The sequence below is a fragment of the Ascaphus truei genome, unplaced genomic scaffold, assembly GCF_040206685.1.
Source record: "Ascaphus truei isolate aAscTru1 unplaced genomic scaffold, aAscTru1.hap1 HAP1_SCAFFOLD_845, whole genome shotgun sequence".
NCBI lineage: Eukaryota > Metazoa > Chordata > Amphibia > Anura > Ascaphidae > Ascaphus > Ascaphus truei.
The window spans coordinates 116,625-131,202 of NW_027457183.1; positions in this window are offsets into that span (position 1 = coordinate 116,625).

Sequence of the window (14,578 nt, forward strand, 5' to 3'; positions counted from 1 at the left end):
CACTGGGCGTGAGGGTGGGTGGGATTGGCACTGGGCGTGAGGGTGGGTGGGATTGGCACTGGGCGTGAGGGTGGGTGGGATTGGCACTGGGCGTGAGGGTGGGTGGGATTGGCACTGGGCGTGAGGGTGGGTGGGATTGGCACTGGGCGTGAGGGTGGGTGGGATTGGCACTGGGCGTGAGGGAGTGGGATTGGCACTGGGTGTGAGGGTGGGGTGGGATTGGCACTGGGCGTGAGGGTGGGTGGGTTTGGCACTGGGCGTGAGGGTGGGTGGGATTGGCACTGGGCGTGAGGGTGTTTGATTGGCACTGGGCGTGAGGGTGGGTGGGTTTGGCACTGGGCGTGAGGGTGGGAGGGATTGGCGCTGGGCGTGAGGGTGTTTGATTGGCACTGGGCGTGAGGGTGGGTGGGTTTGGCACTGGGTGTGAGGGTGGGTGGGATTGGCACTGGGCGTGAGGGTGGGATTGGCACTGGGCGTGAGGGTGGGTGGGATTGGCACTGGGCGTGAGGGTGGGTGGGATTGGCACTGGGCGTGAGGGCGGGTGGGATTGGCACTGGGCGTGAGGGCGGGTGGGATTGGCACTGGGCGTGAGGGTGGGTGGGATTGGCACTGGGCGTGAGGGTGGGTGGGTTTGGCACTGGGCGTGAGGGTGGGTGGGATTGGCACTGGGCGTGAGGGTGGGTGGGATTGGCACTGGGCGTGAGGGCGGGTGGGATTGGCACTGGGCGTGAGGGTGTGTGGGATTGGCACTGGGCGTGAGGGTGGGTGGGTTTGGCACTGGGCGTGAGGGTGGGTGGGATTGGCACTGGGCGTGAGGGTGGGTGGGATTGGCACTGGGCGTGAGGGTGGGTGGGATTGGCACTGGGCGTGAGGGTGGGTGGGATTGGCACTGGGCGTGAGGGTGGGTTGGATTGGCACTGGGCGTGAGGGTGGGTGGGATTGGCACTGGGTGTGAGGGTGGGTGGGATTGGCACTGGGCGTGAGGGTGGGTGGGTTTGGCACTGGGCGTGAGGGTGGGTGGGATTGGCGCTGGGCGTGAGGGTGTGTGGGATTGGCACTGGGCGTGAGGGTTGGTGGGTTTGGCGCTGGGCGTGAGGGTGGGTGGGATTGGCACTGGGCGTGAGGGTGGGTGGGATTGGCACTGGGCGTGAGGGTGGGTGGGATTGGCGCTGGGCGTGAGGGTGGGTGGGGTTGGCACTGGGCGTGAGGGTGGGTGGGATTGGCACTGGGCGTGAGGGTGGGTGGGTTTGGCACTGGGCGTGAGGGGTGGGATTGGCACTGGGCGTGAGGGTGGGTGGGATTGGCACTGGGCGTGAGGGTGGGTGGGATTGGCGCTGGGCGTGAGGGTGGGTGGGGTTGGCACTGGGCGTGAGGGTGGGTGGGATTGGCACTGGGCGTGAGGGTGGGTGGGATTGGCGCTGGGCGTGAGGGTGGGTGGGGTTGGCACTGGGCGTGAGGGTGGGTGGGATTGGCACTGGGCGTGAGGGTGGGTGGGTTTGGCACTGGGCGTGAGGGGTGGGATTGGCACTGGGCGTGAGGGTGGGTGGGATTGGCACTGGGCGTGAGGGTGGGTGGGATTGGCGCTGGGCGTGAGGGTGGGTGGGGTTGGCACTGGGCGTGAGGGTGGGTGGGATTGGCACTGGGCGTGAGGGTGGGTGGGGTTGGCACTGGGCGTGAGGGTGGGATTGGCACTGGGCGTGAGGGTGGGTGGGGTTGGCACTGGGCGTGAGGGTGGGTGGGGTTGGCACTGGGCGTGAGGGTGGGTGGGATTGGCACTGGGCGTGAGGGTGGGTGGGTTTGGCGCTGGGCGTGAGGGGTGGGATTGGCACTGGGCGTGAGGGTGGGATTGGCACTGGGTGTGAGGGTGGGTGGGATTGGCACTGGGCGTGAGGGTGGGTGGGATTGGCACTGGGCGTGGGGGTGGGTGGGATTGGCACTGGGCGTGAGGGTGGGTGGGATTGGCACTGGGCGTGAGGGTGGGTGGGATTGGCACTGGGCGTGAGGGTGGGTGGGATTGGCACTGGGCGTGAGGGTGGGTGGGATTGGCACTGGGCGTGGGGGTGGGTGGGGTTGGCACTGGGCGTGAGGGTGGGTGGGTTTGGCACTGGGCGTGAGGGTGGGTGGGATTGGCACTGGGCGTGAGGGTGGGTGGGATTGGCACTGGGCGTGAGGGTGGGTGGGATTGGCACTGGGCGTGAGAGTGGGTGGGATTGGCACTGGGCGTGAGGGTGGGTGGGATTGGCACTGGGCGTGAGGGTGGGTGGGATTGGCACTGGGCGTGAGGGTGGGTGGGATTGGCACTGGGCATGAGGGCGGGTGGGATTGGCGCTGGGCGTGAGGGTGGGTGGGATTGGCACTGGGCGTGAGGGCGAGTGTGATTGGCGCTGGGCGGGTAGGTTTGGCACTGGGCGTGTGGGTGGGTGGGATTGGCACTGGGCGTGAGGGTGGGTGGGATTGGCACTGGGCGTGAGGGGGCGGGTGGGATTGGCGCTGGGCGTGAGGGTGGGTGGGATTGGCACTGGGCGTGAGGGTGGGTGGGATTGGCACTGGGCGTGAGGGTGGGTGGGATTGGCACTGGGCGTGAGGGTGGGTGGGTTTGGCACTGGGCGTGAGGGTGGGTGGGATTGGCACTGGGCGTGAGGGTGGGTGGGATTGGCACTGGGCGTGAGTGCGGGTGGGATTGGCACTGGGCGTGAGGGTGGATGGGTTTGGCACTGGGCGTGAGGGCGAGTGTGATTGGCGCTGGGCGTGAGGGCGAGTGTGATTGGCGCTGGGCGTGAGGGCGAGTGTGATTGGCGCTGGGCGGGTGGGTTTGGCACTGGGTGTGAGGGTGGGTGGGTTTGGCACTGGGCGTGAGGGTGGGTGGGATTGGCACTGGGCGTGAGGGTGGGTGGGATTGGCACTGGGCGTGAGGGTGGGTGGGATTGGCACTGGGCGTGAGGGTGGGTGGGATTGGCACTGGGCGTGAGGGTGGGTGGATTTGGCACTGGGCGTGAGGGTGGGTGGGATTGGCACTGGGCGTGAGGGTGGGTGGGATTGGCACTGGGCGTGAGTGTGGGTGGGTTTGGCACTGGGCGTGAGGGTGGGTGGGATTGGCAGTGGGCGTGAGGGTGGGTGGGATTGGCACTGGGCGTGAGGGTGGGTGGGATTGGCACTGGGCGTGGGGGTAGGTGGGATTGGCACTGGGCGTGAGGGCGGGTGAGTTTGGCACTGGGCGTGAGGGTGGGTGGGATTGGCACTGGGCGTGGGGGTGGGTGGGATTGGCACTGGGCGTGAGGGTGTGTGGGATTGGCACTGGGCGTGAGGGCGGGTGGGATTGGCACTGGGCGTGAGGGTGGGTGGGATTGGCACTGGGCGTGGGGGTGGGTGGGATTGGCACTGGGTGTGAGGGTGGGTGGGGTTGGCGCTGGGCGTGAGGGTGGGTGGGTTTGGCACTGGGTGTGAGGGCGGGTGGGATTGGCACTGGGCGTGAGGGTGGGTGGGATTGGCACTGGGCGTGAGGGTGGGTGGGATTGGCACTGGGCGTGAGGGGATGTGGGATTGGCACTGGGCGTGAGGGTGGGTGGGATTGGCACTGGGCGTGAGGGTGGGTGGGATTGGCACTGGGCGTGAGGGTGGGTGGGATTGGCACTGGGCGTGAGGGTGGGTGGGTTTGGCACTGGGCGTGAGGGTGGGTGGGGTTGGCACTGGGCGTGAGGGCGGGTGGGATTGGCGCTGGGCGTGAGGGTGGGTGGGATTGGCGCTGGGCGTGAGGGTGGGTGGGATTGGCACTGGGCGTGAGGGCGGGTGGGGTTGGCACTGGGCGTTGGGGTGGGTGGGATTGGCGCTGGGCGTGAGGGTGTGTGGGTTTGGCGCTGGGCGTGACGGCGGGTGGGATTGGCACTGGGTGTGAGAGTGGGTGGGATTGGCACTGGGCGTGAGGGTGGGTGGGATTGGCACTGGGCGTGAGGGTGGGTGGGATTGGCACTGGGCGTGAGGGTGGGTGGGATTGGCACTGGGCGTGAGGGTGGGTGGGATTGGCACTGGGCGTGAGGGTGGGTGGGTTTGGCACTGGGCGTCGGGGTGGGTGGGATTGGCACTGGGCGTGAGGGTGGGTGGGATTGGCGCTGGGCGTGAGGGTGGGTGGGATTGGCAGTGGGCGTGGTGGTGGGTGGGATTGGCGCTGGGCGTGAGGGCGGGTGGGATTGGCGCTGGGCGTGAGGGTGGGTGGGATTGGCGCTGGGCGTGAGGGCGGGTGGGATTGGCGCTGGGCGTGGGGGTAGGTGGGATTGGCACTGGGCGTGAGGGCGGGTGGGATTGGCACTGGGCGTGAGGGCGGGTGGGATTGGCACTGGGCGTGAGGGCGGGTGGGATTGGCACTGGGCGTGGTGGTGGGTGGGATTGGCACTGGGCGTGAGGGTGGGTGGGATTGGCACTGGGCGTGAGGGCGGGTGGGATTGGCACTGGGCGTGAGGGCGGGTGGGATTGGCACTGGGCGTGAGGGCGGGTGGGATTGGCACTGGGCGTGGTGGTGGGTGGGATTGGCACTGGGCGGGTAGGTTTGGCACTGGGCGTGTGGGTGGGTGGGATTGGCACTGGGCGTGAGGGCGGGTGGGATTGGCGCTGGGCGTGAGGGTGGGTGGGATTGGCACTGGGCGTGAGGGTGGGTGGGATTGGCACTGGGCGTCGGGGTGGGTGGGATTGGCACTGGGCGTGAGGGTGGGTGGGATTGGCGCTGGGCGTGAGGGTGGGTGGGATTGGCACTGGGCGTGGGGGTGGGTGGGGTTGGCACTGGGCGTGGGGGTGGGTGGGATTGGCACTGGGCGTGAGGGTGGGTGGGATTGGCACTGGGCGTGACGGCGGGTGGATTGGCAATGGGCGTGAGGGTGGGTGGGATTGGCACTGGGCGTGAGGGTGGGTGGGATTGGCACTGGGCGTGACGGCGGGTGGGATTGGCAATGGGCGTGAGGGCGGGTGGGATTGGCACTGGGCGTGAGGGTGGGTGGGATTGGCACTGGGCGTGAGGGTGGGTGGGATTGGCACTGGGCGTGACGGCGGGTGGGATTGGCAATGGGCGTGAGGGTGGGTGGGATTGGCACTGGGCGTGAGGGTGGGTGGGGTTGGCACTGGGCGTGAGGGCGGGTGGGATTGGCAATGGGCGTGAGGGTGGGTGGGATTGGCACTGGGCGTGAGGGTGGGTGGGGTTGGCACTGGGCGTGAGGGTGGGTGGGATTGGCACTGGGCGTGAGGGTGGGTGGGATTGGCACTGGGCGTGAGGGTGGGTTTGGCACTGGGCGTGAGGGTGGTGGGATTGGCACTGGGCGTGAGGGTGTGTGGGATTGGCACTGGGCGTGAGGGTGTGTGGGATTGGCGCTGGGCGTGAGGGTGGGTGGGATTGGCGCTGGGCGTGAGGGTGGGTGGGATTGGCACTGGGCGTGAGGGTGGGTGGGATTGGCACTGGGCGTGAGGGCGGGTGGGATTGGCACTGGGCGTGAGGGCGGGTGGGATTGGCACTGGGCGTGAGGGTGTGTGGGGTTGGCGCTGGGCGTGAGGGAGGGTGGGATTGGCGCTGGGCGTGAGGGTGGGTGGGATTGGCGCTGGGCGTGAGGGAGGGTGGGATTGGCGCTGGGCGTGAGGGTGGGTGGGATTGGCACTGGGCGTGAGGGTGGGTGGGATTGGCACTGGGCGTGAGGGTGGGTGGGATTGGCACTGGGCGTGAGGGTGGGTGGGATTGGCACTGGGCGTGAGGGTGGGTGGGATTGGCACTGGGCGTGAGGGTGGGTGGGATTGGCACTGGGCGTGAGGGTGGGTGGGATTGGCACTGGGCGTGAGGGTGGGTGGGATTGGCACTGGGCGTGAGGGTGGGTGGGATTGGCACTGGGCGTGAGGGTGGGTGGGATTGGCACTGGGCGTGTGGGTGTGTGGGATTGGCACTGGGCGTGAGGGTGGGTGGGATTGGCAGTGGGCGTGAGGGTGTGTGGGATTGGCACTGGGCGTGAGGGAGTGGGATTGGCACTGGGCGTGAGGGCGGGTGGGATTGGCACTGGGCGTGAGGGTGGGTGGGATTGGCACTGGGCGTGAGGATGGGTGGGGTTGGCACTGGGCGTGAGGGTGGGTGGGATTGGCACTGGGCGTGAGGGTGGGTGGGATTGGCACTGGGCGTGAGGGTGGGTGGGATTGGCACTGGGCGTGAGGGTGGGTGGGTTTGGCACTGGGCGTGAGGGTGGGTGGGTTTGGCACTGGGCGTGAGGGTGGGTGGGATTGGCACTGGGCGTGAGGGTGGGTGGGATTGGCACTGGGCGTGAGGGTGGGTGGGATTGGCACTGGGCGTGAGGGTGGGTGGGTTTGGCACTGGGCGTGAGGGCGGGTGGGATTGGCACTGGGCATGAGGGCGGGTGGGATTGGCACTGGGCGTGAGGGTGTGGGATTGGCACTGGGTGTGAGGGTGGGTGGGATTGGCACTGGGCGTGAGGGTGGGTGGGATTGGCACTGGGCGTGAGGGCGGGTGGGATTGGCACTGGGCGTGAGGGTGGGTGGGGTTGGCACTGGGCGTGAGGGTGGGTGGGATTGGCACTGGGAGTGAGGGTGGGTGGGATTGGCACTGGGAGTGAGGGTGGGATTGGCACTGGGCGTGAGGGAGTGTGGGATTGGCACTGGGCGTGAGGGCGGGTGGGATTGGCACTGGGAGTGAGGGTGGGTGGGATTGGCACTGGGAGTGAGGGTGGGTGGGATTGGCACTGGGCGTGAGGGTGGGTGGGATTGGCACTGGGAGTGAGGGTGGGTGGGATTGGCGCTGGGCGTGAGGGTGTGTGGGTTTGGCACTGGGCGTGAGGGTGGGTGGGATTGGCACTGGGCGTGAGGGTGGGTGGGATTGGCAGTGGGCGTGAGGGTGGGTGGGATTGGCACTGGGCGTGAGGGTGGGTGGGATTGGCACTGGGCGTGAGGGTGGGTGGGTTTGGCACTGGGCGTGAGGGAGTGTGGGATTGGCACTGGGCGTGAGGGCGGGTGGGATTGGCACTGGGAGTGAGGGAGTGTGGGATTGGCACTGGGCGTGAGGGCGGGTGGGATTGGCACTGGGAGTGAGGGTGGGTGGGATTGGCACTGGGAGTGAGGGTGGGTGGGATTGGCACTGGGCGTGAGGGTGGGATTGGCACTGGGCGTGAGGGAGTGTGGGATTGGCACTGGGCGTGAGGGCGGGTGGGATTGGCACTGGGAGTGAGGGTGGGTGGGATTGGCACTGGGCATGAGGGTGGGTGGGATTGGCACTGGGAGTGAGGGTGGGTTTGGCACTGGGCGTGAGGGTGGGTGGGATTGGCGCTGGGCATGAGGGTGGGTGGGATTGGTACTGGGCGTGGGGGTGGGTTTGGCACTGGGCGTGGGGGTGTGTGGGATTGGCACTGGGCGTGAGGGTGGGTGGGATTGGCACTGGGTGTGAGGGTGGGTGGGATTGGCACTGGGCGTGAGGGTGGGTGGGATTGGCGCTGGGCGTGAGTGTGGGTGGGTTTGGCACTGGGCGTGAGGGTGGGTGGGATTGGCACTGGGCGTGAGGGTGGGTGGGATTGGCGCTGGGCGTGAGGGTGGGTGGGATTGGCACTGGGCGTGAGGGCGGGTAGGATTGGCGCTGGGCGTGAGGGTGGGTGGGTTTGGCGCTGGGCGTGAGGGTGTGTGGGATTGGCACTTGGCGTGAGGGTGGGTGGGATTGGCGCTGGGCGTGAGGGTGGGTGGGATTGGCACTGGGCGTGAGGGTGGGATTGGCACTGGGCGTGAGGGTGGGTGGGTTTGGCGCTGGGCGTGAGGATGTGTGGGATTGGCACTGGGCGTGAGGGTGGGTGGGATTGGCGCTGGGCGTGAGGGTGGGTGGGATTGGCACTGGGCGTGAGGGTGGGTGGGATTGGCACGGGGCGAGTGTGATTGGCACTGGGCGTGAGGGTGTGTGGGATTGGCGCTGGGCGTGAGGGTGGGTGGGATTGGCACTGGGCGTGAGGGCGGGTGGGATTGGCACTGGGCGTGAGGGTGGGTGGGATTGGCACTGGGCGTGAGGGTGGGTGTGATTGGCACTGGGCGTGAGGGTGGGTGTGTTTGGCACTGGGCGTGGGGGTGGGTGGGATTGGCACTGGGCGTGAGGGTGGGTGGGATTGGCACTGGGCGTGAGGGTGGGTGGGATTGGCACTGGGCATGAGGGTGGGTGGATTTGGCACTGGGCGTGAGGGCGAGTGTGATTGGCACTGGGCGTGAGGGTGGGTGGATTTGGCACTGGGCGTGAGGGCGAGTGTGATTGGCACTGGGCGTGAGGGCGAGTGTGATTGGCACTGGGCGTGAGGGTGGGTGGGATTGGCACTGGGCATGAGGGTGGGTGGGTTTGGCACTGGGTGTGAGGGAGTGTGGGATTGGCACTGGGCGTGAGGGTGGGTGGGATTGGCACTGGGCGTGAGGGTGGGTGGGATTGGCAGTGGGCGTGAGGGTGGGTGGGATTGGCACTGGGCGTGAGGGCGGGTGGGATTGGCACTGGGCGTGAGGGAGTGTGGGATTGGCACTGGGCGTGAGGGTGGGTGGGATTGGCACTGGGTGTGAGGGTGGGTGGGATTGGCAGTGGGCGTGAGGGTGGGTGGGATTGGCACTGGGCGTGAGGGCGGGTGGGATTGGCACTGGGCGTGAGGGAGTGTGGGATTGGCACTGGGCGTGAGGGTGGGTGGGATTGGCACTGGGCGTGAGGGTGGGTGGGATTGGCACTGGGCGTGAGGGTGGGTGGGACTGGCACTGGGCGTGAGGGTGTGTGGGATTGGCGCTGGGCGTGAGGGAGTGTGGGATTGGCACTGGGCGTGAGGGTGGGTGGGATTGGCACTGGGCGTGAGGGTGGGTGGGATTGGCACTGGGCGTGAGGGTGGGTGGGATTGGCACTGGGCATCAGGGTGGGTGGGATTGGCACTGGGCGTGGGGGTGGGTGGGATTGGCACGGCGTGGGGGTGGGTGGGATTGGCACTGGGCGTGAGGGTGTGTGGGATTGGCACTGGGCGTGAGGGCGGGTGGGATTGGCACTGGGCGTGAGGGTGGGTGGGATTGGCACTGGGCGTGAGGGTGGGTGGGATTGGCACTGGGCGTGAGGGTGGGTGGGTTTGGCACTGGGCGTGAGGGTGGGTGGGATTGGCACTGGGCGTGAGGGTGGGTGGGATTGGCACTGGGCGTGAGGGTGGGTGGGTTTGGCACTGGGCGTGAGGGTGGGTGGGATTGGCACTGGGCGTGAGGGTGGGTGGGATTGGCACTGGGCGTGAGGGTGGGTGGGTTTGGCACTGGGCGTGAGGGCGGGTGGGATTGGCACTGGGCGTGGGGGTAGGTGGGATTGGCACTGGGCGTTGGGGTGGGTGGGATTGGCACTGGGCGTGAGGGTGGGATTGGCACTGGGCGTGAGGGTGGGTGGGGTTGGCACTGGGCGTGAGGGCGGGTGGGATTGGCACTGGGCGTGAGGGTGGGTGGGATTGGCACTGGGCGTGAGGGTGGGTGGGTTTGGCACTGGGCGTGAGGGTGGGTGGATTTGGCACTGGGCGTGAGGGCGAGTGTGATTGGCACTGGGCGTGAGGGTGGGTGGGATTGGCACTGGGCGTGAGGGTGGGTGGGATTGGCACTGGGCGTGAGGGTGGGTGGATTTGGCACTGGGCGTGAGGGCGAGTGTGATTGGCACTGGGCGTGAGGGCGAGTGTGATTGGCACTGGGCGTGAGGGTGTGTGGGATTGGCGCTGGGCGTGAGGGAGTGTGGGATTGGCACTGGGCGTGAGGGTGGGTGGGATTGGCACTGGGCGTGAGGGTGGGTGGGATTGGCACTGGGCGTGAGGGTGGGTGGGATTGGCACTGGGCGTGAGGGTGGGTGGGATTGGCACTGGGCATCAGGGTGGGTGGGATTGGCACTGGGCGTGGGGGTGGGTGGGATTGGCACGGCGTGGGGGTGGGTGGGATTGGCACTGGGCGTGAGGGTGTGTGGGATTGGCACTGGGCGTGAGGGTGGGTGGGATTGGCACTGGGCGTGAGGGTGGGTGGGGTTGGCACTGGGCGTGAGGGTGGGTGGGTTTGGCACTGGGTGTGAGGGCGGTGGGTTTGGCACTGGGAGTGAGGGCGGGTGGGTTTGGCACTGGGAGTGAGGGTGGGTGGGATTGGCACTGGGCGTGAGGGTGGGTGGGATTGGCACTGGGTGTGAGGGTGGGTGGGATTGGCACTGGGCGTGAGAGTGGGTGGGTTTGGCACGGGGCGAGTGTGATTGGCACTGGGCGTGAGGGTGGGTGGGATTGGCACTGGGTGTGAGGGTGGGTGGGATTGGCACTGGGCGTGAGGGTGGGTGGGTTTGGCACGGGGCGAGTGTGATTGGCACTGGGCGTGAGGGCGGGTGGGATTGGCACTGGGCGTGGGGGTAGGTGGGATTGGCACTGGGCGTCGGGGTGGGTGGGATTGGCACTGGGCGTGAGGGTGGGATTGGCACTGGGCGTGAGGGTGGGTGGGGTTGGCACTGGGCGTGAGGGCGGGTGGGATTGGCACTGGGCGTGAGGGTGGGTGGGATTGGCACTGGGTGTGAGGGTGGGTGGGATTGGAACTGGGCGTGAGGGTGGGTGGGTTTGGCACTGGGCGTGAGGGTGGGTGGGATTGGCACTGGGCGTGAGGGCGGGTGGGATTGGCACAGGGCGAGTGTGATTGGCACTGGGCGTGAGGGAGTGTGGGATTGGCACTGGGCGTGAGGGTGGGTGGGTTTGGCACTGGGCGTGAGGGTGGGTGGGTTTGGCACTGGGCGTGAGGGTGGGTGGGATTGGCACTGGGCGTGAGGGTGGGTGGGATTGGCACTGGGCGTGAGGGCGGGTGGGATTGGCACAGGGCGAGTGTGATTGGCACTGGGCGTGAGGGAGTGTGGGATTGGCACGGGGCGAGTGTGATTGGCACTGGGCGTGAGGGAGTGTGGGATTGGCACTGGGCGTGAGGGTGGGTGGGGTTGGCACTGGGTGTGAGGGTGGGTGGGATTGGCACTGGGCGTGAGGGTGTGTGGGATTGGCACTGGGCGTGAGGGCGGGTGGGTTTGGCACTGGGCGTGAGGGCGGGTGGGATTGGCACTGGGCGTGAGGGTGGGTGGGATTGGCACTGGGCGTGAGGGTGGGTGGGTTTGGCACTGGGCGTGAGGGTGGGTGGGATTGGCACTGGGCGTGAGGGTGGGTGTGATTGGCATTGGGCGTGAGGGTGGGTGGGATTGGCACTGGGCGTGAGGGTGGGTGTGATTGGCATTGGGCGTGAGGGTGGGTGGGATTGGCACTGGGCGTGAGGGTGGGTGGGATTGGCACAGGGCGTGAGGGTGGGTGGGATTGGCACTGGGCGTGAGGGCGGGTGGGATTGGCACTGGGCGTGAGGGTGGTTGGGATTGGCACTGGGCGTGAGGGTGGGTGGGATTGGCACTGGGCGTGAGGGTGGTTGGGATTGGCACTGGGCGTGAAGGTGGGTGGGATTGGCACTGGGCATGAGGGTGGGTGGGATTGGCACTGGGCGTGAGGGTGGGTGGGATTGGCACTGGGCGTGAGGGCGGGTGGGATTGGCACTGGGCGTGAGGGTTGGTGGGATTGGCACTGGGCGTGAGGGCGGGTGTGATTGGCACTGGGCGTGAGGGTGGGTGGGATTGGCACTGGGCGTGAGGGTGTGTGGGATTGGCGCTGGGCGTGAAGGAGTGTGGGATTGGCGCTGGGCGTGAAGGAGTGTGGGATTGGCACTGGGCGTGAGGGAGTGTGGGATTGGCACTGGGCGTGAGGGAGTGTGGGATTGGCACTGGGCGTGAGGGCGAGTGTGATTGGCACTGGGTGTGAGGGTGTGTGGGATTGGCGCTGGGCGTGAAGGAGTGTGGGATTGGCACTGGGCGTGAGGGTGGGTGGGATTGGCACTGGGCGTGAGGGCGAGTGTGATTGGCACTGGGCGTGAGGGTGGGTGGGATTGGCACTGGGCGTGAGGGTGGGTGGGATTGGCGCTGGGCGTGAGGGTGGGTGGGATTGGCACTGGGCGTGAGGGTGGTTGGGATTGGCACTGGGCGTGAGGGTGGTTGGGTTTGGCACTGGGCGTGAGGGCGGGTGGGTTTGGCACTGGGTGTGAGGGCGGGTGGGATTGGCACTTGGCGTGAGGGTGGGTGGGTTTGGCACTGGGAGTGAGGGTGGGTGGGTTTGGCACTGGCGTGAGAGTGGGTGGGTTTGGCACTGGGCGTGAGGGTGGTTGGGATTGGCACTGGGCGTGAGGGTGGGTGGGATTGGCACTGGGCGTGAGGGTGGTTGGGATTGGCACTGGGCGTGAGGGTGGGTGGGATTGGCACTGGGCGTGAGGGTGGGTGGGATTGGCACTGGGCGTGAGGGCGGGTGGGATTGGCACTGGGCGTGAGGGCGGGTGGGATTGGCACTGGGCGTGAGGGCGGGTGGGATTGGCACTGGGCGTGAGGGCGGGTGGGATTGGCACTGGGCGTGAGGGTTGGTGGGTTTGGCACTGGGTGTGAGGGTGGGTGGGATTGGCACTGGGCGTGAGGGTGGGTGGGATTGGCACTGGGCGTGAGGGCGGGTGGGATTGGCACTGGGCGTGAGGGTGGGTGGGATTGGCGCTGGGCGTGAGGGTGGGTGGGATTGGCACTGGGCGTGAGGGTGTGTGGGATTGGCACTGGGCGTGAGAGTGGGTGGGATTGGCACTGGGCGTGAGGGTGGGTGGGATTGGCACTGGGCGTGAGGGTGGGTGGGATTGGCACTGGGCGTGAGGGTGGGTGGGATTGGCACTGGGCGTGAGGGTGGGTGGGATTGGCACTGGGCGTGAGGGTGGGTGGGATTGGCACTGGGCGTGAGGGCGGGTGGGATTGGCACAGGGCGAGTGTGATTGGCACTGGGCGTGAGGGTGTGTGGGATTGGCACGGGGCGAGTGTGATTGGCACTGGGCGTGAGGGTGTGTGGGATTGGCACGGGGCGAGTGTGATTGGCACTGGGCGTGAGGGAGTGTGGGATTGGCACTGGGCGTGAGGGCGGGTGGGATTGGCACTGGGCGTGAGGGTGGGTGGGTTTGGCACTGGGCGTGAGGGTGGGTGGGTTTGGCACTGGGCGTGGGGGTGGGTGGGATTGGCACTGGGCGTGAGGGCGGGTGGGATTGGCACTGGGCGTGAGGGTGGGTGGGTTTGGCACTGGGCGTGAGGGTGGGATTGGCACTGGGCGTGAGGGTGGGTGGGATTGGCACTGGGCGTGAGGGCGGGTGGGATTGGCACTGGGCGTGAGGGTGGGTGGGATTGGCACTGGGCGTGAGGGCGGGTGGGATTGGCACAGGGCGAGTGTGATTGGCACTGGGTGTGAGGGTGTGTGGGATTGGCACGGGGCGAGTGTGATTGGCACTGGGCGTGAGGGTGGGTGGGATTGGCACGGGGCGAGTGTGATTGGCACTGGGCGTGAGGGTGGGTGGGATTGGCACTGGGAGTGAGGGTGGGTGGGATTGGCACTGGGCGTGAGGGTGGGTGGGATTGGCACTGGGCGTGAGGGTGGGTGGGATTGGCACTGGGCGTGAGGGCGAGTGTGATTGGCACTGGGCGTGAGGGTGGGTGGGATTGTCACTGGGCGTGAGGGTGGGTGGGATTGGCACTGGGCGTGAGGGTGGGTGGGATTGGCACTGGGCGTGAGGGTGGGTGGGATTGGCACTGGGCGTGAGGGTGGGTGGGATTGGCACTGGGCGTGAGGGTGGGTGGGTTTGGCACTGGGCGTGAGGGTGGGTGGGATTGGCACTGGGCGTGAGGGTGGGTGGGATTGGCACTGGGCGTGAGGGTGGGTGGGATTGGCACTGGGCGTGAGGGTGGGTGGGATTGGCACTGGGCGTGAGGGAGTGTGGGATTGGCACTGGGCGTGAGGGTGTGTGGGATTGGCACGGGGCGAGTGTGATTGGCACTGGGCGTGAGGGCGGGTGGGATTGGCACAGGGCGAGTGTGATTGGCACTGGGCGTGAGGGTGTGTGGGATTGGCACTGGGCGTGAGGGTGGGTGGGATTGGCACTGGGCGTGAGGGTGGGTGGGATTGGCACTGGGCGTGAGGGTGGGTGGGATTGGCACTGGGCGTGAGGGTGGGTGGGTTTGGCACTGGGCGTGAGGGTGGGTGGGATTGGCGCTGGGCGTGAGGGTGGGTGGGATTGGCACTGGGCGTGAGGGTGGGTGGGTTTGGCACTGGGCGTGAGGGTGGGTGGGATTGGCACTGGGCGTGAGGGTGGGTGGGATTGGCACTGGGCGTGAGGGTGGGTGGGTTTGGCACTGGGCGTGAGGGTGGGTGGGATTGGCACTGGGCGTGAGGGTGGGTGGGATTGGCACTGGGCGTGAGGGTGGGTGGGATTGGCACTGGGCGTGAGGGAGTGTGGGATTGGCACTGGGCGTGAGGGTGGGTGGGTTTGGCACTGGGCGTGAGGGTGGGTGGGATTGGCACTGGGCGTGAGGGTGGGTGGGATTGGCACTGGGTGTGAGGGCGGGTGGGATTGGCACTGGGCGTGAGGGTGGGTGGGATTGGCACTGGGCGTGAGGGTGGGTGGGATTGGCACTGGGCGTGAGGGTGGGTGGGATTGGCACTGGGCGTGAGGGTGGGTGGGTTTGGCA